General features: G+C 40.1%; 1 pseudogene; it reads left to right on the forward strand.

Moving 5' to 3' along the window:
* Window positions 1-5,317: 5,317 nt before the first annotated feature.
* Window positions 5,318-26,650, forward strand: LOC119230482 (60S ribosomal protein L22-like; annotated as a pseudogene).
* Window positions 26,651-26,984: the final 334 nt, after the last annotated feature.

Consider the following 26,984-nt stretch of genomic DNA (forward strand, 5'->3'; position numbering starts at 1 on the left):
TACGCCCTGTACTTGAATAAGTATGGGGTGACCTGGTTTGCCTGGGAAAATCCTGGTTTATCTCTTATATAAATCCAATAAGATACTTTAATTATTGTTAGTGTTTCCACTTTCCCTCTCCAAACTGTCCAAGTTTAGGAGGTATGACAACCATAGGGACATGTCTTGTAATCTTGGGAAAGTTTTGAATACAGAAATGAAGTCATACAGAGAGTATAAATACCTTCAAGTTAAGTGAAAACAAAGTCCTATATTTCTTATTTAAAATTTTTAGAAGTATATAAACAGACATAGAATTTCACAGGTTATCCTTTGTAATATCAATGTAACGTGCTATTATTTATAAGTCTGATTTTAAGCTAAAAGACAAAATAATTTGACTAAGTTTTTATACAGTATCAAACTGTATAAGATACTTGATTTGCTATATTTCTGAGTCATATCAACAGCTTCAAAATAAGTATAAAATTAATTCTGTTTCAGAAAATACTCAAGTTTTTTAAAAAAGATTTATTTTATTCACGCATATAAGAACTGGGGTACAGGTGAGATGCGCGGGAGGGAGGATAAGAGGAACAGAACAGGCAGACTGACTGAAATACACTGCTGAGGGGAGCAGCGGGAGAGACAGGAGAGGTCTGCCGTGCCATGTGACAATCCCCTGGCTGGCCGGGAATCGAACCAGTGCTGCAGAGGCTGAAGACAGCTTCACAGCACTGCGCTCAACCTGCTGCACCACCGGGGAGGCCCAAATAGAAGGTGTTTTGGTGAGTGTTGTCTGAATTCATACTGTTGTCTGAATACTGCATCTCCATGGGCCTGGGATAAAAGGAAAATGATGAATCAGTGTCTAATTGCTCAAGGGGTTGACAAATCAAAGCCACAGGATGCTACAAAGATACTCACAATAGTATTCATTTTATAGAGGTCATGGACATGAATCAAACCAGTAGCCAGGAACCAGGAGAAGGCTACCTGTCCTCATTCCTCTCATAGAAGGGAAGTAGGAGGATATCAGCTTCCCCAATGAGAGAGTTGGGGGTGTGGGGTGTCAGGTGGTTGGTCGATCAGGTTTCAGTAAAGGCAAAAATGTGGAAAAGACAATTCATAAGGAGGTTGAGGTCGCAGAGGAGTTTATCAACAATTGAGCAATATTTTCAGAGTTAGTGAGAAGTGTATTTATAAAGTGCTGAGGGTTGGGCCTCCCCGGTGGTGCAAGGGGTTGAGCACAGCACTGTGAAGCTATCTGAAGCCACTGCAGCACAAGTTCGATCCCCAGCTAGCCAGGGAGCTACCCACATGGCGCAGCAGACCTCTCCTCTGTCTCCCATGCTCCCCTCAGCTGTGTATTTCAGGCAGTCTGTCCTGTTCCCTACTCTGCCTCTGGAGAATCCTCTCACCCACCCCCACCCTGCACCTCTTGCCTGAACCACAGTTCTTGTATGCATAAATAAATCAGGAAACTGGAATGAGATTGGTAGTGTGGGAAGAATTGGATGAGCCTTCCCAGAGGAGGTGATATGTGATAGGAAGCTTGGGGGACATTTCCTACTTAGCACGTTAAGGGGGGAGGAAGGAGGAAAGGGAGAGGTTAGAGTCAAGTGACAGTATTTCATGGAGATAAGGCACCTCTCTTGGTACTGCCATATGTTCCAAGTGGCTGATTTTTTTTTTTTTAAGATTTATTTCTACAAGCACTGGGTACAGTCAGAGGCACGGGAGGGTGAGAGAATTCAGCAGAGTGGGGAACAGAACAGGCAGAATGACGAAGTACACTGTTGAGGGGAGCAGCGGGCGTGGCAAGAGAGGTCTGCTGCGCCATATGGGACCCTCGTCCGGCAGCCGGGGATCGAGCCGGCGCTGTAGAGGCTGCGGGCAGCTTTGCAACCCAGCGCTTAACCGCTGCGCCACCGGGCAGGCCCCCCAAGTGGCTGATTTTTAAAGAATATGCTTCTCATCGTACTGTGAGGATCTCTCTTGCTGGTCACGTGGAGCAGAAGGAAGGAGAAGGCAGCATAGTGTTGCTAAAACGTTCATAGGTCTCCCGAGAGATCTTGTGGCAGATGCAAAGTTTTAGTCTAGCCCATCTAACAAAAATTGCCAGAATTAATGGAAACATCAGACACAAATTTTGTTCCAAAGGAGATATTCCTGTTGATCTCACCTAGCTCTTTAGGCTTATAATGGACTTCAAATAAAGAAGAAGCCACAAGCTACCTCTTCGTGCTATTGGACTGATTATGTCCCCACGGGTCAATGTGCCCACTCACTGTCTCTTTCCCTCCCTCTCCCGTGTGCCACTTGAACTGGGGTGTAAGCCAGGGGTGCAGGGGGTGAGAAGATTCACTAGAGAGAGGGGGGAGCAGGACTGTATTCCAGATGTACTAGAATACACTGCTAAGGGGAGCAGCGGGAGAGCCAGGAGAGGTCTGCTGAGCCATGTGGGTAGCTCCCTGGCTGGGGATCAAACTTGTGCTGCAGTGGCTGTGGGTAGCTTCATAGTGCTGAGACTTAACCCCTTGCGCCACCTGGGAGGCCCTCTATGGACACTTTAAAATATATTTTTCATGTAAATTTGGAGAATTTTCAAATTTTTCAGTTTTCTTTCTTTGTCACATTGCCAGCTTTGTGTCCCAGGGATCTTGCATAATGCATGCTTCTTGAGCTTGTAGCATGGTTTATATTCATTCATTGAATAAATGAGCGAACGATTAGATGAATGAGTGGGAGACCAAACACATTAATTATGTTTTAGGTTTAGCAAGAAAGGTTAGCTCAGGCATGCTAAGAAACTTAAGCAGCAGAGGGCAGCAAAAGTTTGCTTTTTTTTAAAACCTCAGATCAACATTGTTTAGTGCTTGAGTCATACTGGCTTCATATGAGAAAGAAAGAAAAAGAGAGAAAGCAGAAGATGGAGAAACATAGTAATTTAAAGAACAATTCTAACTTGGCAAGTATACTATAATTTATTTCAGCTGCTTCTGACAATTTACGTGGTTTTCCCCAAACTGTTCTGAGTTATATAACAATGACCAGCAGATGGCAGTGTGTTCCCCGGGGCTGAGCACAGAACAAAACTTTGGGGAGAAATAAAAGCGTATAGGGGACATGAAATCTTTATTTCAAAGACTAAAAGCCAGCATGAAATAAAGAATTAAACCTTGTAGGTCTTACATGTCTTGATGAAAGGAAAGTAGAATTTTAACCACAGGGACATTGTTCATTTTGAAGCAAGGTGATAACTAAAATGTTTTAAATGTCAAGTTAGAGCCACACAAAAAGTGAGCTGTAATTGATGGCGACCATTTGGATTTTACTGCGTACTTTTAGAATGTTCTTTTATCAGATTTTTCCATGATCAATTCACAGATGTAAGCCAAGAGAAACACACTTGGGCACAGACACAATGCTTTTAGATTACTGATTAATAATGACTAAGTGACTTCCTGCGTTGTCCTTGGCTACATTATTTAAATGTCAACAGAGTACCTCAAAGTCCCTTACTTATTATCAGGTTGTCACCTTTTCTAAACATTTAATTACTTGAGTTGAATTTCATAGTCAGTTTAAAAATAAGAATGATGCCTACAGTTAGAGTACTTGAACTGCAAAGGAAATTGTATTTTTTAAATTTGTGTTTTTTAACATGCAATTTGCAGCAACATGGATGGCGCTGGAAGGGACCATGCTCAGCGAAATAAGCCAGAAAGAAAAAGAAAAATACCGGATGGTCTCACTCATAGCAGGAATCTAGAAAACTTAAATAAGGGACCAGGAAAATGAATAACTATAAGAAAGTGAAAATCAAAATCAACAAAAAACTATGAACCAGAGACACTATATGGGGGGGTGGGGGGCGGGGAGGGGAGGGATTGGGGTCAAAATAAGGGGGTTGCAATTGTATGGGGAATATAAAAATAAAATTTATTTTTAAAAATTGTGTTTTTTAATTGTATTTTTTAAAAAATCGAGGTAACACTAGCTTCCAACACTCCATGTAATATAGGGGTATAGGTTCCCACTAGCTTTTGAGAGTGACAGGCTTGCCCCTAAACTTTTAACAGGCCTGTGAAACATTTACTTGGATGAAGGCACGGAAGCTGGTCTAGCTCTTACTTTCTTGTGAGATCTTCCATTCCTTAGCCATTTAGATAAATAACTGCTTGAATGGGAATAAAAAGCATTTTGTTGCATTTCTGCATGGAATGAAAAGTCCCTCTGTCTTTAGTTCTTTGATTTCCCACATGAAGCCCAACTTGGATTTTACTAAAATAACAAAGAGCACCAGAAAAAACAGAAGGGCATATTTGCTTAAATTGCTGTTTGCACCAAAAGAAACTCCCTAATGGGGTTATCACTGGGTCAGGCTGCACTCACTTTTCACTGATGCTGAATCTAGGGGACAGTTGAATTCAGAAGGCTCAGTGAGTTTAGATTTTTGCCCACTATTTTAGTAAAGTTTTGCCTTTTTTGGCAAAACCATCTCTGAGCCCTTGTATGTGATTAGAAACTGAGACATATATAAGGATGGGATTTAAAGTACTGAAGGATGGAGGCTTCCCTGATGGTGCAAGGTGTTAAGTCTCAGCACTATGAAGCTATCTGAAGCCTCTGCTGCACTAGTTTGATCCCCAGCCAGGGAGCTACCCATATGGCACAGCAGACCTCTCCTGTCTCACCCACTGCTCCCCTCAGCAGTGTATTTCAGTCATTCCTCCTGTTCTGTTCCCTGCTCTGTCTCTGGTAAACCCTCTCAAATCGCACCCCCCTCAGCCCCCAACACACACACCTCTGTCCCTGTTCGCATATGCATAAGTAAATAAATCTTAAAAAAAAAAAGTGCTGAAGGATGGCCAACTACTAGGAAATGACCCGTAGATTTCACTGAACACTGCTTGACTTGGGAGGGAAAACAGTCTTAGAGGCATGGTCTCTGCTGCAGATAATTTGGTGTTGAATCTTGTAATACTCTGTGCTTCAGTTTCCTGCCCTCAACAGTGAGGAGGATAAAACAGGGTTGGTGTGAGAGACTGAGATATTTGGAAAGAGAATGTGGTAAGCACTACAGGCATTAATGATGAGGATGCTGAATTAGGCATTGTACTAGGTGCTGGGAAGGCAGAGGTTGATAACACACTGTCCTTGTCTTTGGGGAGCTTAGCATCTCCTAGAGGGTCAGGTAATTAAAAAAAGAGGGAAACACTACAGGTGTAATAGGAAGTTATTTAGAATTCAGGGAGAGGTGTCTGGGCAGAGTGGAGGGGATGGTGTGGGTAGGGGTGAGGGACGCCTCCAAGAAGGATCCTTGAGCTGAATCATGAAATATGACCTTGTGTTTGCAGGTAAGATAAGGGGGCAGCAAAAATAGATGACTGGATCAAGATGTGGTACATATACACCATGGAATATTACTCAGCATTCAAAAAAGATAAACACATGCAATTTGCAGCAACATGGATGGCACTGGAAGGGATCATGCTCAGCAAAATAAGCCAGAAAGAAAAAGAAAAATACCGGATGGTCTCACTCATAGCAGGAATCTAGAAAACCTTAATAGGGACCAGGAAAAAGAATAACTATAAGAAAGAAAAAACCAAAATCAACAAACAACTATGAACCAGAGACACACTATGGGGCGTGGGGGGCAGAAAAAGGAGGGATTGGGATCAAAATAAGGGGGTTGCAATTGTATGGGGAAATATAAAAATAGAAAAAAAAAAAAAAGAAATGGGGCCAGGAAGGGGTTTGTGAACATGTAACAGAAGGCAGGGTGGGGGTGTGGGCAGGACTTGTGACTAGAGGCACCAAAATGAGAACCAGCAGTGCCTTTATACAGCTCGCCCTGTCAGACTAGGATCTGAGCACAGACTGCGTGAGCAGCAGGGAGTGCTGAAGTCCTGCGGGTGCACAAGAGTCCAATATTACAAATGGACCTGTGGGCTGTGTTTAGAAATTAGATGGGTGTTGTTTGGCTTATTCAGTGTTTGGAAAAAAAAAGTGTCAGCATTTACATTTTAGGATCATTTACATGGAAAAGTCTGGATTTTCAGACTTCCTAGACTATTTAGAGGGTCTGGCAATTCTGTTGGAATTTGAGCGCAGCACCAGTGGATGACACAGCTTGTCCCAGCTCTCTCCCCTCTGGTTCAGTCATTAACCTTGCCTCCAGCGCATCTGAGTCTCTAATGGTTTAATAACACAGAAAGGAGGCATTCTGATTGTATTCTATAGGGCACACGGAGCACTGATGTGCTTTAAGTAGGAGATTCAATCGTGACTTAATTTGTAATTTGGTGTGGAGGATGGATTGAAAAGCAAGATATTAGATTGTTTTCCATTTTTTAATGGAAGTTTTATCATAGGAAGCGACGGGAGGGCAATGGAGTATCATTGGTTTTTACATTTAGATTTTATTAGAAGATAAATCCATTCTTTGAAAATTGTGCCCTTTAATCTTCTTAAAGAGGAGTGATCAATCTTCCAAGTCACTTCTGCGTTGTTTTTATTTTTAAAGGTGTGCAAGCTATGGTTTTAAGAGGAGAACTCGATCTAGTTTGGCAGCAACTCTGAGGATCAATAGATGGTCCCCTTGGAATTGAGAGTGAAGAAATAAAACCAGATCTTAACACATCTAGAAAGGGCTAAAGGAAATGCTTACATTTCAACAGGGGAGGGGCCTGGGAACGGAACAGTGGTTGCTGAGGGGCAGCAAAATACTTCTGGTGGAGTGGGCTTTGCTATCTATAATCTGCCCTCACCGGGAGGGAAGGAGGCATCATGGTCTGTGGTGGTGGAGTATGGGTGAGTTGGTGGTGGACGCACTGCGATGGTAATACCTGGTGGGGATCCCTCAATGTTAGCTCAGTTAAAAATAAATTAATAAATTTAAAAAATAAAGAAAAAGGGTCCTCCTTGGTGGCGCAAGGGGTTAAGACACAGCACTATGAAGCTATCTGCAGCCGCTGCAGCACGAGTTCAATCCCCAGCCAGGGAGGTGATCCACGTGGTGCAGCAGACCTCTCCTGTCTTGCCTGCTGCTCCCCTCAGCAGTGTATTTCTGCCTGTTCTGCTCCATACTCTGTCTCTGGTGAATCCTCTCACCCCCGCATCTCTGACCTGCACCCTAGCTCTTGTATGCATAAATAAATCAATCTTTAAAAAAAAAATTGGCTCTCACTCCTCTTAAAGATTGATTTACTTATGCATACAAGAGCTGGGGTACAGGCCAGAGATATGGAGGGTGAGAGGATTCACCAGAGACTGTGGGAAAAGAACAGGCAGATTGACAGAAGTACACTGCTGAGGGGAGCAGCGGGCGAGTCCGGAGAGGTCTGCTGTGCTATATGGGCTGCTCCCCTGTGGGCCGGGGGATCAAACTCATGCTGTAGTGGCTGAGGATAGCTTCACAGGCTGCGTCCCAGCCCCTGGTGCCACCAGGGAAGCTCTCTTTGCTTTTCCATTGCTACTGTACATTCCTGGAGGAAGGATGCAGATATAAGCAGATACCTGGGGAGGCAATCGCTGTGATAGCCACGTCCCTTGGAGGGAAACGAGTCTGGTGTCAGATGTGTGACCTTGGGCAAATTTCCATCCTTCAACAAGTTCATCACTCATTGTTCGGTCTATTTTATAAAGATCTATAATTCTCTGAATCTTATTATGTTTACCTATAAAATCAGCATAATAACTGCCCCAGAATTAAGTGGAATAAAACATGTAAACTTTTCTATTATATTACAAATTACCAATAACTACTGTTCTCCCTATCACAATCCTTTTTTAAAAAAGATTTATTTTATTTATTTATGCATGCAAGAGCTGGGGTGCAGGCCAGAGGTGCAGAGGTGGGGGGTGAGAGGATTCACCAGAGACAGAGTGGGGAGCAGAACAGTCAGATCCACTGAAATACACTGCTGAGGGGAGCAGCTGGCAAGTCAGGAGAGGTCTGCTGCACCATTTGGGTTAGCTCCCTGGCAGGGAATTGAACTTGTGCTGCAGTGGCTGCTGATAGCGTCATAATGCTGAAACTTAACCCCTTGCACCACCAGGGAGACTCTTCCTGTCACACTTGTAAGTGAAGTGGGATGTCAGACACTATGGCTCTCAGAGGGACGTGGCGCCAGGCATGAGCTCTGCCCATCCAGTGGCAGCCTGGCCAACAGACTGTAGGAGGCAGGTCTATAGTGCAGATGGTACCTCAAATATCTATGATTTGGTGAAAAAGAGGTGCTCTACCTGAAGTCTACAGTTATAGAATCAATATAGAATTAGAGAATGAATCCTCTCTCTTTCATTCTCTTATACCATATTCTTCATTTATTGTTTTGAGTCATGAATTTTAAGCAACATTCTTAAATTCCAAAGTTCAGCTTAGGGTGTTTACAGTAAAATAGTCACCAGGTTCTGATATTAGATAAGTGAAAAATGCATGCACTTCAGTATATACTTTGATAACTTTTCTGAATTGTGTTGTTCAAAACCAGGAAACTGAAACAGCAGAAGTTCCTCTTAGCTCACATGCGGGAAGTGACAGGCTATTATTTGTCAATAGCCGCCCATTACCAAATTGTGGGTTGGTCTGATTTCATATCATTTTTTCTCTCATCATGTCTCAGAACACATACGTGTTCTGCAGGATACCTGTATTAAGTCTATAAGTGTCTCAATGAAAAGAAAAAGATTATGGTTTGTTGGTGACTTATAAAAATTTTAAAAGGCCCCCAGAAGTCTGCTCAGTATGGTGGGTGAGGGATAGAAAGGGGTTCACGTAAGTGAGCTGACTCCTTGAAAGGTGAATTTAGTATTCTCCCCAACGAGCTAGTTCAGATGGATCATTCATTTATTTAAGTTGACTATAAATTGCTAGCTAATAGTACCTGCACATATTGTCACTAAAAATTCCTGGTGGTAGATAACAGTAGGAGGTCTGAGGCTGAGAGTTCTATAACTTGGTTGGAGGTTGGGTGAGTCAAACCAGGTCCTACCTCGAAGTAGAGCTCCAACTGTCCGCAGAGAAAGCAGTGATGAAACTGAACGGGCCGAAGTCACGACTGGAAAACAATAGTAAAGGGATTATTCTGTGTGCCTACGATTAGCTCAGCTGTCATAATTGTGGGTACAGATCACACAAAAGAATATAGTGCATCCCAGTCTCACTGGAACCATGCCAACCTGGGGGCCAGTCTCAAACCAGGCCAAAAGAATTCAGCTCAAGGTGACCAAGGTTGCATAAGTGCCTGGCTAGCATCCAAGGGAAACAAAGACTTCACAATGAGTTACTCAGGGAAGGAATTTAGAAAAGTCAGAAAGAGGTAAAGAGAGAGGTGCATTTAGGGATAAGCTAAAAAACGACTCCCCCCACCCCCATCCCATCATATTTATTAAGGTAATGTTGGTTTACAACACTGTATTTATTTTAGGGCTTATAGGTTCAAACATGCCCACCACCAAAGCCCCCCAAATCCTCTACCTTGCTCCATTGGGCCTCCTTCCTCACCACTTTTCCCTTTTGGCTGCCTTAGTTTTGCAGTCAGATGTTAAGGATTTGTTATTAGTTTGCTTTTATCTGACCCTGTGTTTTGTTTCCCTATATTCCACATATAAGCGATACCATTCAATATTAGTCTTTTTCCTTCTGACTCATTTCACTTAGCATAATCCTCTCCTGTTCCATCTATGTTACCACAAATGACAAGAGTTCATATTTTTTAAAAAAGATTTATTTATTTATGCATACATGAGCTGGGGTGTAGGCCAGAGGTGCAGGGGTGAGAGGATTCACCAGAGACAGAGTGGGGAGAGGATTCACCTGAGAACAGGTGGATTGACTGAAATACACTGCTGAGGGAGCAGCCTACAAGACAGGAGAGGTCTGCTGCGCCATGTGGGTAGCTCCCTGGCCGGGGATGGAACTTGTGCTGCAGTGACTGGCGATAGCTTTATAGTGCTGAGACTTAATCCCTTGTGCCATCAGGAAGGCCCTGTCTTTGTATTATTTTTCATTGAAGTAATGTTGTTTTATAATACTGTCTCTGATTCAGAGGTACAGACTCACAGCTCTTCGGGTGTATATTGCCATACTATATACCCACCACTATCTACAATCCTGATTTTTTTTGGTTTAAATGAATTTATTTTTTCTTACATAAGAATGTATGATAAAATCCACATGATAAAAAAAAAAAGTATGATAAAATCCACAGATCCTAATGAGCAATTCCAGAGCAAAGCAGAAAGAAAAGCTAAGAATTGCACATAAAGATCCTATTGGAAAGGAAAGAAGATTCGAAAGACAAGTAAAAAATGGGGAGAAAATTCAGATTTGTCTCAGTGAAGGATTTAATAAACTTCTTTCCCGAACCCTTCCTAGATAGACTCACATGATCCTAAGATAAATACATCTCATAAACTCTCTTATTTAATTCTCAAAGTAGCATGAGTGGACAGTCCTATCATGCCCATGAGCAAACCATGTTGTAGAGAAGATAAGCAGCGACCTTGAGGTCCATGAGGTCAACAAGGGGGCTGCTGTGAGAATCTGGTTGGGACCTAGTGCCTGTGATGCCAGAATTTATTCTTGTACTTACCATGTGCTCCAAAGCCAGTCCAGCTTTATATTTAGTGTCTTGGGTATTAATTTATTTTTACTTTTAAAAATTCTATTATTTTTTATTGCAGTGTAATGTTGATTTACAACATTATGTATGTTTGAAGAGTATATAGGTTCACAGGACTTCAGATATATGCTCCCACACCATGCCTACCACCAAAGCATCCTTCATCCTCCATCCATAGCCCATTGGGTCCTCTCCCTCCTTTACTACCCACTTCTACCTTCCCCTTCTGGCAACCTCACTTACCTTTTTCACTTTTAAAATTGTCCTGAACTGGATAATAAACTACATGGCCCCCTAGCTACAGGGTAGTCTTGAATGAATAAGACACAGGATTTGACTGTCAAGGAGTTTATAACATAGTGGAAGAAATCAACTTGCAATCAAACAAACAACTAATTCAAAGCACAGTGACAAGAGAGTAAATTTAGGGGACAGAGTGGGGTGATCACAAGCCAGAATGGCTTCAAACTCAGTCTTTGGAAAGAAGGAAATGAGAGTATATTTTTTCCCAAAATTTTCTGTGAGAATGCTCTAGAAATAAATCCTGAAAAAGAGACAATAATAGAACCTTATAGCTAAGTGGTATCAGCTAGAGGTGAATATATTCCAGCCATTCAATTCACACAGAAACTATATCCCAGCAAACTTTCTAGAGCTTTAAAGAAGTAAATTCCTTTTCCCAGGCAGCTCACTTGGCCATTTCACTTCATGATCACTTCAAGGGAAATCAAAAACACTGAAAAAAAAAAATCTCAATAACAGTATAGGAAAACTTCACAAAGAAGAATAATTCATAGTTCAATGATCATGAAGCCAGATTTCCAGGGTTTCAATTCTGATTGTGCCTGTTTGTAGTTAAGAGACTTTGAATAACGTTATGAAGGCTTTTATTTATTTATTTTTACAAATTTTTGTTTATATGAATCTTTTCCTTTGAATCTTTTCTTTTACTACTTCTGTATTGTATCTAGATAGGACTAGCCTGTACTTCTATTTTTCTTCTTTTTCTCACTCATCAGTAAATTCTTAACTTTGGGGTTTATTTTGATTTACTGCATTAGAGAAACTAAACAAAATATTCTAGCAACCACCACATTCCTTTAGTTTTTAGCCTTTTGAGGTATGTAGTTATCAATAAGGGGAAAATATGACAGAATTCTACCAGAGGCTGACAGCAGATGGCAGATTCTTAGAGTCTGCTTTGTGCTAGATTGCACCTATTCCAAATACCACTCTCCAAAGAAAGGGGAAAACCCTATACTCCCGAAGAACAAAAAATTTAGTACTAAAGACAATTTGCAGGCCTCTTGTTTCTTTGTGTCAGCTGACCTAATTTATCTTTCCTTTTCATGAAATTAATTTTAAGCATATACACTGTTCATACTCTTGAATTGAAGGATGCCTATGCACTCAGTGCAAGCTGGAAATATTGATTTCTTAATGTAATTCTTAAACACATATATCATGGTTTCAATTCCTGGCAGAAACTATTTTAATTCTTTAAATGAGTAAAAAATAAAAGTGCTGTTTGTGGTTAGAAATGGAAGTGCCCTAGTAATAGGCCCAGCTTGGTAAGGTTACAATATAGAAATTCTAGCAAAATATTATGCCTCACTTGATTACTTCACTCTAGCACAACAAAACCATGCCTTTGACATTTTCAGCATTTCCTTTCAGTATATCATTAATTAAGCACCTCCTATATACCAGGGACTAAGCTAAGTGCTGGGGATAAAAAGATAAATAAGAAAAAGAATTTGCTGGGAAGGACCAGCCGCTGCAGCATGAGTTAGATCCCCAGCCAGGGAGCAGCCCACATGGTGTAGCAGACCTCTCCTGCCTTACCACTGCTCCCCTCAGCAGTGTATTTCAGTTGATTTGCCTGTTCTGTTCCCCACTCTGTCTCTGGTGCATCCTCTTACCCCCCACACATCTGGCCTGTACCCCAGTTCTTGTATTCATAAATAAATAAATCTTTAAAAAATTAATTTCCAATTTTTCCCTAAGAGTCCCTCGGGTTAATCATGTTTTTACTCTCATTGGTCTTAGTCACCATGGGAAGTCCAAGCTTCTCATAGCAACACAGGATACAGACTCTCATCTCATTGCTGCATCCCTCCTCTGACTCCCTCTACCATCCCTTCCAAATCTGTAGTCCTTTTCAGTGTGGCTAGCGGAACACAGAGCTTGAACAACTTAATCTCTTCTGCCTTCAAACTCTTAAATTAGCTTCTCCTTCTTGTTCTGCTGGTACTCCCCTTGCATCCTGCTGACCAACAGCCTTTTAAAAGGTTCTTGCTTTGATAGCCTACATTTCCAGGTCCTGGAGGTGAGGATAGGAAAATAAGCATTCTTCTTATTTTTCATTATTGCTTCTCTTTCAGAAACCCATTTCCTCAAGGTCATATTAAACTGCTTTCATTTCCTCTCCTAGTTGCTACACTTTAAGCAGGATTTCAGCAACTTGCCCACTGCCTTTCCCTCCACCTTGCATGTACCCTCATCTCTTCATCTTTATCTCCATTGTGCTTCTCTGGCAAAACCCAAACCCTGTTTACATTCAACTCTGCCTACTCCACATCTGCTTTCGAGCAGCTGAACAGGGTGGGAAGGAAGCACAACTGCTTCACATGTATGGCCACAAATCCCAAGAGGGTTTCCAGCACTAGAGGACAATTCTCGCGAGAATTCCCTGGTCAGTTTCTCACCCACTTTTGTTGCTGTTGTTGAGGTAACGTTGGTTTACAACACTGTATATGATTCAGGGAAACAGGATGACACCATTTCAGATGTATGTTAACCACACACACTTACCACCAAAGCACACACAGTCCTTCATTGTAGAACCTTAGGCCTCATCGCCCCCTCTAGAAGCCTTGATTTTATAGTCATATTTCTAGGGTTGTTTTGGTTTAAGTTTATCATTTCCTTTGTTTAGTTTCGCTACATTCCACATGAATGAAATCATCCAGTATTTGTTTTTCTCCTTTGGACTTATTTCCAGTTCCATTCACATTGTTACAAATAGCAAGAATTCACCATTTTTTAACAGCTGAGTAGTATTCCATTATGCATATATATGTACATATATACCCTATCTTCTTAATCCACTCATGTGTCATTGAGTACCTAGGTTATTACCATGCTTGGGTGTTATAAATAGTGCTGCAATGAACGTAAGGCAAGGACCCACTATGATTTAATGCACTTTTGAAAACATATCTATACTTTTATATTACTTGTGCATTGTATTCAAAACTACATGAATAAAATATTATATACACTTGTGTATTACATATATATTTATATCAAGTAACAGATTATAATAGATACACTATAGCTATACCCACACACTTGTGTGCACAGACATGCACACAACTTCATAGATTAGTGAATTCCTTGGCAAACCCTGAACTACTATTTCAGTGCAAATTCTGAAGTGTGATTTTTTGATAATCCTTTTAAATGATTGCCCCAAACTTACTTTTTATGCTAAAAAAATACAATAAACATAAATAAGTCAAAGTGTAATTACATCAATTGTTTCCAATTGGCCTGGGAGTAACCCACATGGCACAGCAGACTTCTCCTGCCTTGCCCACTGCTCCCTCAGCAATGTATTTCAGTGGCTCTGCCTGTCTGCTCCCCACTCTCTCTGGTGAATCCTCTCACCCCCCTCAACTCTGGCTTACACTCCAGTTCTTGTATGCATAAATACATGAATCTTAAAAAAGGTCAAACTGTGAAATGAGAGCTTCATTTTAACACTATTATTCATTTTATAAATTCAGATATGTCCCTTGTTAGATTATAATATCTCCTCTTTAACCCTTAAATGCTATACGCATAGTATAAAATTGTATAAAGTATAAAACTGAACTATTACATAATACATTTCAAAGTAATTTATTATAATTCAAATCTTTAGATCTAGGACAGGTAGTTATTTGAAACAGTAGCTTATGAGAGAGTAAAAATGCCTTTTGAGTTAAGAAATAGTGAGCTTAGTTTGTATTTAATTAAGAAGTCCTTCAGTTTGTATAAAATCCAGGTTTAGTCATTAATTCTTTTACTTATTTGACAATTAAAGAGAAGCTGCTGTGTCAAGTGGTTAAAAAAGGATACAGTGGTTAAAAAAGAGAGATGAACCCTACCTTCTTGAAATAGACTATGTTAGTAATTGATGATACAACTTTTCACAAGAACTATAAATATGCTACCTTTTAGGAAATTGAAATAGGGTCAAACATTAACTTTGAGGTGGAGTATAGGGACTCAAAGGATCCTGTCCTATAAAGGAGTGCTTGAAACTTCTAAGTCCTGCTGACCTAAAGCACCCTGGCAGGGGCGGAATCTGCTTTTCTCTGTAGCCTAGTTAGAAATTGATTGTACAATTAGATGCTCACATGCTTGAAATTCCATACTTTTCCCTTCTTATGATATACCCCAGGAATGAGAGCAGAGCCAGGGACTTGCTGACCATGAGAAAGTGCTCCATTGTATATATGTACCACATCTTCTTGATCCAGTCATCTATTTTTGGGCATTTGGGTTGTTTCCAAAGCTTAGCTATTGTAAATAGTGCTGCTATAAACATAGGCGCGCAGGTGCTCTTTGGAATTAATGTTTCTGTGTCCTTTGGGTAAATACCTAGGAGTGGAATTGCTGGATCATATGAAAGCTCTATCTTTAGTAGGTTGAGGAATCTCCACACAGCTTTCCATAGTGGTTGGACCAGTTTGCACTCCCACCAGCAGTGCAGGAGAGTTCCTTTTTCTCTACGTCCTCACCAACATTTGCTGTTGCTAGTTTTTTTAATATGTGCCATTCTCACTGGTGTGAGATGGTATCTCATTGTAGTTTTGATTTGCATTTACAATGGAATATTACTCAGCAATCAAAAAAGATAAACACATGCAATTTGCAGCAACATGGATGGCACTGGAAGGGATCATGCTCAGCAAAATAAGCCAGAAAGAAAAAGAAAAATACCGGATGGTCTCACTCATAGCAGGAATCTAGAAAACCTAAATAAGGGACCAGGAAAAAGAATAACTATAAGAAAGAAAATATCAAAATCAACAAACAACTATGAACCAGAGACACTCTATGGGGGCTGAGGGGCGGGAAAAGGAGGGCTTGGGTCAAAATAAGGGGGTTGTAATTGTATGGGGAATATAAAAATAAAATTAAAAAAAAAAAGAAAGTGCTCCAGATGATGTGCTCCTGATATCTCCCAATGCCCGGCCCTATTATTTGTCCCCCAACAAATGGCTAAAATGTACAAATGATCATGGACATTTCTGTGCAAATTTCTGTGCTGGGTTTTTGGGTAAAGTACAAACAGCAGGATAGAGAGCCCATGGGTAATCCTTACAGGAATTTGGAATTATCACAATTTACCCATGAGGAAACTTACAGGAAGAAGTGTGGGAGGACTTACTCAGGGTCAATTTGCAAATACTCAGAAGATCTGTGATTCAAATTCAGGTCTTTCAAATTCCAGAGCTGGTATTATTTTATATACGTCAGTGCAGGTAGCAGAATATCTGCATGGAATGTGTGTGTATGTGGGGGAGATGGGAAAGGAATTGTGGCATAAAGTGTGGCTATATTATTATTATGCTAAAAATGCAAGGATTAAGGTGTTAGCAAATAAAACCATCTAGTGTTATCAAAACCTATAATTGCCTAGGGCCTCCCCGGTGGCACAGTGGTTGAGCGCTGGATTGCAAAGCTGCCCGCAGCCTCTGCAGTGCCGGTTGGATCCCTGGCCACCGGGTGAGGGTCCCACATGGCGCGATAGACCTCTCCTGCTGCCCACTGCTCCCCTCAGCAGTGTACTTCATCAGCCTGCCTGCTCTGCTCTCCCCTCTGGCTCTGGTGAATTCTCTCACCCTCCCGTGCTTCTGACTGTACCCAGTGCTTGTATAAATAAATAAATAAATCTAAAAAATAAAAATAAAAAAAAAACCAAAACCTATAATTGCCTAATCTGATATATTGCTAGGAACTCATAGCTATTTGAATGGTAAGCTTACTTTTTTTTTTTAAACCTCTCCTCTACACAGCTCCTGCCAGGAATTGGTTTACCAGGAAACTCAACATATATATGCACATGGGCCATTGCGGTAGATTGAATTTTGGATTTCAATTCTTCATTCTCCCATGACAGATTTAAATCATTCTCTCCTTTGCCTTGTTCTCATGTGAATGAAGCACTTCCTCCTACTCTGACTTTGGGCTTGGCCGTGTAACTTTCTTTGGTAACAGGATGTGGGCGATGCAAGCAGAGATCAGAAACATGTCTGATTGGTCCTGCTCTCCTGCTCCATGAACAGCACATGCCTGGGTAGCTGCTTCCCTATCAGCCTCATCCCAAAACTTAGACACTTGGAACAGACTTGAACTGAACTTGCAGCCAGGAACCAAGGCTAGCCAACCCAGAGCATGGATTAGCAAACCAGATCACGTATAGCCACAAGCGTGAGAATACATTTTGAGTGATGTAAGCTACTGAGTTTTAGGGATCATTTGTTACATAGCAATATTATGCCTCTAGGTGACTAATAAAATCATGATGTTCACATAAAATTACTGTACATGCATAAGAAGAAAAATATTCTTCCTGATCTTTAGTTTTTCTGAGTCATCCAAGATAGAAAGCCAGAAATGAAGGGCCACGGCTGAGACTTAAATGTGAACAGGGCCTGAGCACATGTGAGAACAGTTCCTGAGAGTTTATTTGCGTGACCAGGGAGAGCTTGAGGGTGAGGGGTGGAGAAGAGTTCTTCTCCAGCAAGACTCCTAAGCTTAGCCTTAGGAGCCAACCAAATGCTGCCTGTCAGTGGGTGGAAATAGGATAAGGAACAAAGGATTAAAGTCATTGTTGTCTTGGCTCTCTGCTCTGCAGCCTTACAAGTGAAATTAATAAATTGCTAAACATAGTTTTTATGTTACTAGCTGACTTCATAATAGTAACCACATTTCATTTCCCTAGAGAATGATATTTTAAGCCAAAAAGAGCTTAGGCCTCATTAGATAGTATTGGTGTATACTTTACTCATGAAGTGAGCTATAGATTAAAGTCACTGGAACAAAGTACTAAAAATGAAGGTGCCTGAGGCAATTTTAGTCTCTGTAGATCATTGCCCAGTGAAGGATTTACCACAGAAATATATTATTCAGAGTTTTGCAGGTGAGGATTTACTGTAATATTAATAAAAACACATATGAAGCTTACCATGAAATGGGCTCATGTGATGTGTTTGACACCCCTAAAGAATTTGGCACAAATACTAAAGCTGTTAGATGATGACAAAGACACTAATATGAGGTGGTTTACTTCAAGAGATACAACTATTTGATTTATATAGTAGAAAATGGCACTTTAGCTCAGTTAAAAAATCCACATGCCAGTCCCAATTGTAAGCCATTATGTGATAGATTTAAAGCATTTTCTGAGAGATTTCTATGCTTGGCTAACTTCCTTCTTTGATTTTTTTTTTTTTTTTTTTTTTTTTTTTTTTTTTTTTTAGTTCTTGAATGTCTTACCTGGAAAATCATAGTAGAACTGAGAGGATCCTTGGCCACTTGAGTTATGTGAAATTTTCGTAATTGTAAGATTGTAAGGTGAAGAATTTTTCCCCCCAAAGTACCTTTACTCTATGTAGGTGAGTTTTCTAACTTTTAAAGTCAAATGCTATGTGGCTATAAGTGGAGTCAGTGCTTCACCTTGATGTTGAAAGAAGGGGTGACAGAATGAATAATGTCCTTAGACAGAACAAACAGAGAATTCACCATCATCATAGTCCAAACTGTGAGACTGTCAAATAACAGAATGTTTGTTTAGTGAGGTAGCTAATGCTCCTTAGTCACCGACATAAAATTTCTCATCTGGAACTCAGAGGCATAATAGTATCTCCTGTATTACTTTCCTGTGGCTACTGTAACAAATGACCACAAAATTAGAGGCTAGAAATAACACTCTTTTATCAGGTTATAGGTATGAAGTCTGATGTGGGTCTCACTGGACTAAAAAATCAGGATATGGCCCAGGGCTGCGTCCTTCTGGAAACCCTAAGGGAGACAATCTATTTGTTGCCTTTTCTAGTCTCGAGGGGCTTACCACATTCTTTGGCCCATGATCTGCTTCCACATTCAAAGGCAGCATTGGCCATTAAGTTTTTCTCATATTACATCACTCTAACACTGACCCTTCTGCCTTGTTCTTCCACATTGAAGAGCTCCTGTGTTTACTTTGGACCCACTCTGATAAGTCATTATATTCTTCCTACTTTAAGGTCAGCAGCCTGAATTGCATCGGCTATCTTACTTCATTCTTGCATTGTAATATAACCTATCCACAGGTTTCAGAGTTTAAGATGTGGATATCTTTTGGAGACCATTATTCACATTCTTTGTGTGGTTGTTGTGAGGATTAAGTGAAATAATACGTATGTAAATCTGGCCCATAGCAACTACTCAATAAATGTTAGTTAATACTGTAATCTTATAAAAATAAAGTTTAAAGTGTGTTACCTTAGATTGAATGCTAACCAATCACAACTACTACCAGCCTTCATATTTATATACATACTTATGAGGATTGGATTTTGGAAATTCCTGAATCTTAAGCAGACCCTATTATTAGGCCTTTGGGCTCCAATATCTGCCTGGTGCATAAAGGGTGGAATCAGGCTCTGCGGAAATGTTATGATTTTCTGGCATGACTTTCGATGACAGGACAATCATAATAGATGTGAATAAAGGCACACTTTCCAGTGCCCCTCACACCAAAAAGTAAACTGGGTTTGTGTTTGATAACCATGGTAGACAGAATATGTTTTCAAGTCTTTGGTACAGCTCCACATATATTGTTTGGTGCAGGGTCCTGGCCAGTGGATAAAAAGGGTAGGGTCTACTCAAACTGAAAGGTATATTCATGACTAGGCTCCAGTCAAGAGTAGCCCCAGACAAAAATGGGCAAATGGAATATACAATAGAAAACTAAAGTACAAGTTCAGCCCTCAACCATAGATGTAACAGGCTAGATATGGAGGGAAAAAAAAAAAGGTTGTTGGAATCACCTTAGTACACTAACTACTCAGAGAAACAAGACTAATTCTAGATTGAATCATTGGATGAGTCTAAAGCTGTAAATAAATAGCTGCTTTGGTCTGGTTTGGCTCAGGGTGTGAGCAGGACTTTCTTCACTGGCTACAGGAAACAGCCGAGCTAACCTGGGGGATGGTGGTGAGCGACATGTCACTAGAATCATATAATATATTGCTTAACTTTAGCCATTCAATTAGCAAATAGTTATTGAAGCCTATGCTTGTATGTGTGTATATTGAAGGAGGCCTGAGCAAAAAGTGGTGACGAGTACAGGTTTCATTTACAGACAAAATTATATTTAAATTCTGCTTCTAAAGGATACAAGGATGATGACCTGGAGCAAGTTACAAGCTTCTGCGAACCTGACATTCTTCATCTGTAAAATCACAGTCGGTGGTGTGGGTTAAATGACATGACATATGAAAACACCCAAATGGCCTAGCACAAGGCAGAAGCGCGAAAAATGATAAATGTATACCCATATGGCAACTGAAGATAAAGTTCTTTTTTTAACTTTCCCAACTACTGTAACCAGGAGCCAAGGCCGCTGTCCTCAGGGAGAGAAGAACACTCTTTGTAGAGATATAGAGCAGCTCTGTGCAGTGAGCCTCCAACTTTGAGGGCTTCCTGCACTTTTCTCAAATATAACATTTATATTTATCCTGTTTGGAAGTCATTGAGCTTCCTGGATCTGTGACTTATATTTTTTTAATCAAATTTAGAAAAGTTAATAAGCCTGTATGCATATAGACATACATTTCTTTTTTTTGACAAATTGTCTCTTTTGCCTCCTGGAATTCAAATTACACATGCCAGACTTCTTGACTGTCCTTTAGATCACTGAAGCTTTTTTCTCGTTTGAGCTTACATTTGAGCAGTTTTTTATTAAGCAATCTTCAAGCTCACTACCCCTTTTTTCTGTTGTCTGGACCTACTGATAATGCCATCTAATTAATTTTCAAATCTCTCCTAGAATTTCTCCTCCTTAGCCTATGGAAAACATATTTCACATATTTATTGTGATTATTTTAACTTTTTTTTAATGGCCTAATAGTGTGGGTCTATTTCTATTATTGGAATTTTCTCTTGAATTTGGCATGCATTTGCCTCTTTTTTTAGACACTACTAATAATTTTTAATGGCATATGGAACATAATGAGAGTCACTGTATAGAAACTCTGGATTGTGCTATGTTCTTTTCTTTCATAAAGGGAATGAAAAATAAATATTTTCATACTACCCTAGTAAGTAGTGCAATCTCTATGGAAGACATTTTATCAATATCAAAATTTTAAATATTTTACATTTTGACCTAGATTCCTATTCTAGAAGTTTTTTTTTTCTGTGAATACATTTCCAAAATGCTATATGTGCATCATCAAGAGATATATTAATAACAATAAGCAAAAGTTGGAAACTAAATATTTCCTTTTAAAGATCTGACTAAGTTGGGCCTCCCCGGTGGCGCAGCTGTTGAGCGCTGGGTTGTGAAGCTGCCCGCAGCCTCTGCAGCGCCGGTTCGATCCCTGGCTACTCCCTGGCTACTCCCCGGCTGCTCCCCGGCCACCGGGCGAGGGTCCCGCATGGCGCGCAGACCTCTCCTGCCACCCACTGCTCCCCTCAGCAGTGTACTTCGGTCCTTCTGCCTGCTCTGCTCCCTGCTCTGGCTCTGGTGAATTCTCTCACCCTCCCGCGCTTCTGACTGTACCCAGTGTTGTATAAATAAATAAATAAATCTTAAAAAAAAAAATAAAGATCTGACTAAGTTAAGCTACATCCATGTAGAGATATAAAGCAATAGGTTTTCTAAGCAATAGATGAAAACAATGATTTGAATGTGTTAGTATGGAAAAATAGGAAGCATCTACTATTAAATGTTAAGAAACAAGTTGAGGGCCTCCCCTGGTGGCACAGGTGGTTGAGTGCAGCTCTGTGAAGCTGTCCGCAGCCTCTGCAGTGCCAGTTCGATCCCGGCTGGCCGGCGAGAGTCCCACATGGCGCAGCAGACCTCTCCTGTCTCGCCAGCTGCTCCTCTCAGCAGTGTATTTCAGTCAGTCTGCCTGTTCGTTCCCCACTCTGCCTCTGGTGAATTCTCTCACCCTCCCGCGCACCTGGCCTGTACCTCAGTTTTTCTATAAAATAAATAAAATAAATCTTAAAAAAAAAGTTGAAAATAGTATATGCTATAATTATATTTCATAATCCATTTTTAGAGGTGTGCGTAAATATATGGATATAGGAGATCCTGTTGACACTAGTAAAGCGGGGAGTGGAAATGGAGACATGGACAGTTTTATTTTTTACTTTCTTTAGTACAGTTGGAATGTTTAAGCATCTCTTGTACAAATACTAAATTATGCTCTGTGTCTACGGAAACAATCTGGAAATGGAAAATTGTTTTTGTAAAGAAACAGTAATAGGCAATTTAAGCTTTGTGGGCCACCCATAGTTTTTGCTTCTTTTCTCTCATCTTTTCTTACTTCTGCTGCCTCCTCATCTTTAGCCCTTTTAGAATGTAAAATCATCCTTATCTTAGGGTCATTGGAGGTAAGCTATAGGCTACAGCTTGCTACCCCTCACTCTAATTAGAGTTAAGTTTCCTTCTAGCAGACACTTAAATTAGAGGTAAGTTGTATTCAACTGGAGGAGGAGGGTTTGGTTGTACAATTTTCCAAATAAGACCACTTGTAGTTCGTCCTTAGTCCCACAGAAAAGTCCTTCAGTCCTGGAATATAGTCTGTATTTTCAACATGTGCCATTTCTGGAATTCCAATGGAAAACCTCAAATGTTTACCGAGTTCTTCTAACTTGGTTGGACTTCTTACTCTAAACTCTTTCTGTGTAGCAGGTAGCAGATTTGTTAATACAGACTTCTAGTTCTTTTCCTTCTGGCTTTCTGGGAGTCTCTTCTCTATACCCATGTAGTTGAAGACATAGCCAGGGAGGGGATATTTATAGGTAATTTCTGAGGTTTGTCTTTCTGTAATTTCATCTTTTCTGGGTGGGAAAACCTTAATTTGAGTCCTCAGACCAATAAGACTGCAGATTTTTTTTTTTTTTTGAGTTCTATATTTCAAACACTACAGAGATCAGAAAGAGTCTTGGGAAAAACTATACACACTGTCTGATTTCCAAATTTCAGGGGTCAAATCATCTCTGACTTCTGCCTGTTTTTGGTCACTCTCCGATGCCTTTAAATTATCTTTAAGGTATTTATGTGCAGTTTATAATTGTTTTCACAAGAAGCATTAGTCTGATGCAAGATGTTGTTCTGTCATTATGACTCGAAGTCTCTGAGGCCATAACATTGAAATTCCATTAAAAGCTTTCAAAGAAGAAATAAAAGCTATATCCTAAAAGGAGTGGTGGAAAGGTGGTGAGGGAATTTAGACAGTGTGTGACCTCATCTTATCTATGGATCTCTCTGGTTGGATCCGGATGACGGATTTGAAAGAAAAGAGAGAACTTGATGTAGGGAACATAGTTAGAAGAATACTGCAATAACTCAGGTGACAGATATGAAAGGTGAGAGGTTTTGAGAACAAAACATGATTTGAGCCACATTTAGGAAGTTCACTTGACTGAAATCAGAAACAGAATCGAGAGTAGGGATGAGGTCTTGCATGCTTTCCAGATTTTTATTTTTTTGCAGAGGAGCAAAAACAAACTAGCTCTAAGATAGGGCACATACAAGGATGAACAGATTTGGGGCAGAAGAGGCAAGGAATTTATCTTTGTCACTATACCCATGCAGGGTAGGCTTCCAAATCCTCCACTCATACTAGGTTTGCCATGGACTTTTTTAAAGAAAAAATTATATTAAAATGGTATCTTGATTAGTAAGATTTCAAAGTTATTATGTTCCCTTCTTGTAATGTTGGTTTTTTCAAATATATTCTTGGCATGTTGATATTGAGCAGGGTAGATTTCTAATATATATTTTTAGTATTTTTATTTCCCATAAAAATACTTACTTCATCTTACCTCTAGTAGGAAATGTTGATATGTGAAAATTTTCTAGTGTCTTTTGCTCATCAATAATTTAGCATATATATGGCCTCCCTGGTGGCGCAAGGGGTTAAGATGCAACCTATGAAGCAATCTGCAGCCACTGCAGCACAAGTTCGATCCCCAGCCAGGAAGATGCCCACATGGTTCAGCAGACCTCTCCTGACTCGCCCGCTGCTCCCCTCAGCAGTATATTTTGGTCAGTCTGCCTGTTCTGTTCCCCACTCTGTCTCTGGTGAATCCTCTCACTCCACACACCTCCGGCCTGTACCCCAGTTCTTGCATGCATAATAAATAAGTCTTTAAAAAATTAGCATACATAATATATATTTCATAAAGAATCTTATATAAATACTGAAAATTCTCCATGCTATGAATAGATTAATATTCTTTATTCTTTCAGTAAATCATTTCAGATGGTATCTAATTATGGCAACCCATTAGGCAACCCATTTTTGTTTGCTTAATTATTTCTGTCTAAAGAATGGGTTAATTCTTCATATCACTAAAAGAATTTATAATGTTACATAGAAAAGATACTTTTTGATTTATAGTTTAAGCTACTTTGCATCAAACTTTTCCCAATCTGTACATTCTCAAATTATGCTAAGCAGATGAGTATTTACAAACAGATATTTTATAGTGTTAGAAGTGTGAACATTGGATTTCTTCCTTACATGTGGGGGAGGCTAACTGAAGTCTGAATGAAGATGGCTGTTTCACAGAGAGTACTGTGAATTTTATTTAGAGCTAGAGATGACTTGAAAAATTAAATTGCCTCTTAGCTCTGAATGACTAGGAGATAGTTATAGAACCATTAACTAGAAAGACTGAATCACTTATACTATTTTTTAGTCTTTGATGAAAACAGAGCACTATGCTTAAATTCCTAGAATCATATTTTTGAGCTCAGTAATAACCTCACTTTCCAGCTATCATCGTGCTTCTTCCTTATTCATTTGCCATCTTCCTTTGTCCTTCCTTTCACTGCCCTTTTAGTCAACTTATTTGATTTTCTAAAATCTCCAACTCAATTCATTTCTCTCTATTCCTGCTGCCGCTCTCCTAGGCCAAGCAACCATTACCTGTCACAGTGTCTTCACTGCTCTTCTACATCCTAATTTGCCCCTAATATTTTGGTCATATTGTGGTCAGTGATGTTTTCTAAACTAAGAATAACTTCAATGCTTTCAGATATTCCTTACAGCAGAAAAAAAAAAATCCTTAATATGGCTTGCAATTTTCTCTTCAATCTCATCCTTGGATTTCAACTTCATTTCTTTCCATTCCACCCTCTCCCTTTGAAATCTAGTCATTTTGAATTTCTTTTCCTTCCATGATTTCACTGTGCTTTCATTTGTACAGACAAATAAATGCTTTGGAGATTGCTTCAAACACCCTTGTACCTCTCTACGTTTCCTGACTAATTCTGACTCACCTACTTCAGGTATCTTTTAGGAAGCACTTCATCCAGAAAGTCTTTCATTGACTTTTCCTTGACACTAGAGCACCCTAAATTTCCTCTGTCATAACACACATCAAATATTGTCATTAACTTACTGCTTAGTTAGCTGCCTTTCTTCTATACCTCAAGGTCCCCAGGAACTAGGACAGTGTCTTGCTGGTCCTAGTTGTCCAGTGGTTAATAGAGTCTCAATAAATATTTATATAAAAATTATCTTGTCTTTTCTAAAGGCTCTTAAAGAAGAAGACAAACTATTTATTATTCTTCTCGATTTAAAACTGTAAAGTCAGGAATTAGATGCTTAGGATTAGCTTGCATCCATTTGTGTTAGTCTCATACTCTTCTGAATCATCCCTAGTTTTTGAGGAAAAAGAAAAATGTCCTGACAGCCCACTGCCAGGTTGTCTTTTTTTTTTTTTTTAAAGATTTTTTTTTTTTATTTATACAAGAACTGGGGTACAGGTCAGAGGCGTGGGAGGGCGAGAGAATTCACCAGAGACAGAGTGGGGAACAGAACAGGCAGATTGACTGAAATACACTGCTGAGGGGAGCAGCAGGAGAGACAGGAGAGGTCTGCCACACCATGTGGGTTTCTCCCTGACTGGCCAGGAATCAAATTCGCACTGCGGATGCTGAGGACAGCTTCACAGCACTGCACTCAACCCACTTCACCACCAGGAGAGGCCCTGCCATTGTCTGTTTTAATCTTATCTAAAGGGCTTAGAAACGTGGGAAAGTTTGTTGAGTACATTGAAGCATGAAGAGTATTTTCCTCATTGAATAGCTAATCAACATCCTTCAAATGCTCTTTGAAGTCTATGAACAGGTTAAAAAGCCATGGCATGACAGAGTAGTTTGAGATCCACATCAAGAATAGGTCTTGTAGAGCTTCCCTTGGTAGCGCAGTGCTTGAGTGCTGAACTGCGAGGCTGCCCGGCTGCCGGCAGCCTCTGCAGCGCTGGTTCATTCCCCGGCCACCAGCAAGGGTCCCACAAAAAAAAAAATATATATATATATGTCTTGTAGGCTGCTGCCTGGCACCTGTAAAAAAGCCTGTGGTGAAGGGGAGCAAAAAAATTGCAGGTTCTGAAGTTCACCCTGCGCTACACCTGCTGTGTAAACGATGGAATTACAAATGTGCCAATTTTGAGTAGTTTCTTCAGGACAGAACCAATGTGAGCAGGAAGATGGGAATCTTGGTGGAGGTGCTGTGGCCATTCAGTGGAGCAAGAGCAAGATGGCTGTAATTTCTGAGGTGACTTTCTCAAAAGGTATTTAAAATATCTCACCAAAAATATATTTGAAGAGGTATAATCTATGTGATTGATTGCACATAGTTGCTAGTAGCAAAGAGAGTTATGAATTAGGTTACTTCCATATTAACCAAGATGAAGAGGAGGAGGCAGATGAGGATTTAAGTTTGTTTATCTGGAATATTTTGTGAGAATTCTTGACTAGGACTTGGGAACCAACAAAAAAAAAAAAAAGAAAAGGAAAAAGAAAACAAGGGCATGTCTTGCAATGCTATGTGCTAATTATACCTCAATAAAGTTGGGGGAATAAAGAATGTGTCTTCATGATGAGAAAATAATCCCACTCAGAATTCAATGCTAAGGGCAACTTTATGGATAGCAGTTAACTAAGAATAAGGTTTATTCATTCTAAAACCACAATGGTGCCCCACCAATTCCATTCATGCTGACTCAGGCAAGAAGACTAGAGCATTTGACATTAGTCACATAAAAGTGTCAACTCTACTTCTTGAAACAGGGACTAAG

The sequence above is a fragment of the Talpa occidentalis genome, unplaced genomic scaffold (assembly GCF_014898055.3).
Source record: "Talpa occidentalis isolate TD23 unplaced genomic scaffold, MPIMG_talOcc4v2.1 talOcc4.7, whole genome shotgun sequence".
In the NCBI taxonomy this organism is placed as follows: domain Eukaryota; kingdom Metazoa; phylum Chordata; class Mammalia; order Eulipotyphla; family Talpidae; genus Talpa; species Talpa occidentalis.